This window comes from Lemur catta, chromosome 1 (genome assembly GCF_020740605.2).
Source record: "Lemur catta isolate mLemCat1 chromosome 1, mLemCat1.pri, whole genome shotgun sequence".
Lineage (NCBI taxonomy): Eukaryota > Metazoa > Chordata > Mammalia > Primates > Lemuridae > Lemur > Lemur catta.
In genome coordinates this window covers 232,143,874-232,146,595 of record NC_059128.1, presented here as the reverse complement: position 1 = coordinate 232,146,595, position 2,722 = coordinate 232,143,874, and positions in this window count along the sequence as shown.

Here is a 2,722-nt window from a genome sequence, read left to right as displayed (position 1 = left end):
AAATAATAAAATCTAAAATCCATATCAAGGTCTACAAGACCTACCAGCCTTCCAGCCTTAATTCCTATTGCTCTTCTCTATGTTCTTGAGACAACCAGATTTGTTTGTTTTTAAACTGTCCCTCATTCTTTTCTATCCTTCTGCCTGAAATCTTTTCCTGATGACTTCCTGCTCATACCTCATGTCTTAGCTAAATGTTACTTCTTCAGAGAAGGCTTTCATTCATTCCATAATCTAAATGAATGACCTTGTCTTAGTTTCTCTTTACAATCTTTATCGTCCTTCTTAGCAATATCACAATTTGTCATTAGCTATGTGTTGATGTGATTATTTATTCAATATGTTTCCCCCAATGACCACATATCACCAGTGCCTAACAAATAGTAGACACTCAACAAACAAAAGAGAAAGTTATGGAACTTTGAATGGCTTAAGTTCTATTTAGGCACATAAACACACACACACACACACACACACACACACACACACACAGTAGTCATTGTGGATTGATAAACAGCCCAACCCTTTCCCAATCTCATCTCAGACACAGTGTAACTAGAGGCCCAGCCATTGCCATAGCATTCCTGTTTCATATTATTGTTGACTACCATACTTGAAAGCAATTCAATCCATGTGTAAGGATTCAATAAGACAGACAAAAGCAAAAATGCCTTGGTTCTATTTTTGCTACCATCTGTGTCTTTTTAAATTCACTTTATATGTGGCATTTTTTGATGCTTGGGACAACCCCATAAATCTGCCAAATATGTCTACAAGCAGCCTTCACAAACCCCTCTCCACCATCACCCCTACGTTGTTGTCATACCATTTTAGAACTGGAAAGGACATTCAAGATCTTCTTAACTTTACAGATAACAGAACCAAGGCTCAGAGAAAAAGTGATTTGTCCAAAGCCATTCAGCCATGATTACACAATTATAAAGTAATAGAAAACACAGTGAGCTTTTAAAAGTTTGGTCCTAATAATTGACTCACAAATTTTCTATTTAAAAAAAAAAAAAAGGAAGCAGGGAACATTCTAAAGCTGGGAGTGTTCTAATTTTTCAAAAGATGTTTAAAAAGTTAATTGTTACCATCATTCATAAGAAAGCAAGGAAATGAGACCTAAAAATAATTAAACATCAAATCATTCTTTGCAGAAAAATCTTGCATGTTCTAGGCTTGCTTGCATTTACTTTCCTTACTGCTTTCTATAATCAAGTAAGATTGAGTAAAATTTGCCTGGGCCACAGCTTTGCAATGAAATTATTAAAACATTTATTTAAAATGTTATCTTCTCTTCAATCTGCACAATTCTAGGATCTAGCATTTTTCATGTTCCAGTACAACTATCAATTTCAAAACATGTACTGCATTCCTACTGTGCAAAGTAAAGCTGACTGGGCCTCTTGAGGATCAAAAAGTAAGCTAAAGTGGAGACAGGCCTTAAGGAGCTGGTATTGTATTATAGTGGAAGAAAACAATATAGCCAAAACTTACCCCAAAACCTACCATGGTGTCAGCACAACTTGAAAATGGACTTCTGTACATATAAGGGTAATAGTAGTCTCTGAATATATTGTTGGGAAAAATTTTAGAGAAGAAAACTAAATCTTACTTTAATTTTTTATACTGGTGAAGCACAAAGCTTCAGTTGGCCTTTGAATCAACTGATTTTCTCTAAATTATTTCTTGAAAGCTAGGAATGTCTCTGAAAATATGTCACATAAATTGAAAAAATTTCTAAAAACAGGTGGGGCACAAGAATGAACAAATGCAAAGTTGTCTCAAATTCATTGACTTGGGGACTAAATTAGTTTTCCCTTAAAATCAAACTGTGGAGAATTCCAACAGTTTCACTGCTGGGAATTTATCCTGTGGATATATTCTTACGTGACTATAGTCATTGTGTTTTTATGTAATTTTCTAAAATAGAAAACAACATAAATGTTCATTAGAAGGGATTGGTTTATTTAACTGTGTTCAACCCATGTAATAGAACACTCTACACTCCTGAAAATGAAACAGGAGAATCTGTAGTATCAATATGGGACAACGTCTAAGAAATACTACTAAGTAAAAGGCAAGGAACAGAACTATGTATAGATAGGATTCCATTAGTGGAAACCAAGATTGTATAAATGGACCATTCATAAGGCATTTCTGGAAGGATACTCAAGAAACTTATTGAGTGTATCTTTATAAATTCTACTGGAGACTGAGGTAAAGAGAACTTTTTATTACATACCCTCTGTGCCTTTTGATCACTTTAAAATCATGGACAGGTATTACATTTTGTTTATTTTATTCCTATACTATTATACATATATCATTTTAAAAACTATAGTGCTATTAAGTTAAAGTTATTGGGAAAATGCCCTAACTTCTTTTCTCATTGTCTTTAGTTTCTATATTCCAGTGACTCTGCTGTGAGCCATGTGTTTGCCTTAGCTTTTCCCGTGTCTAATAACATCATGCACCGGCAAATTGATGTTCATTTCTACTACTGGACTCTTTAATCCTGCTTGTTTTAAGAAGCATTTTGTAAATTACAAGTTTATTAAGATGTAGTAACTTATTTTAAGGGGTATAAAATGCAGTGCAAGAGATGGAAACTAGTTTTACTCTACAAAACCCAGTTTTTTAAAAAAAGCTGTGACAACACAGAGGGGGTACGGGAACAGAGAAGGAAGTTTACTGAATTTGGCCGGGGGCAGGGTCA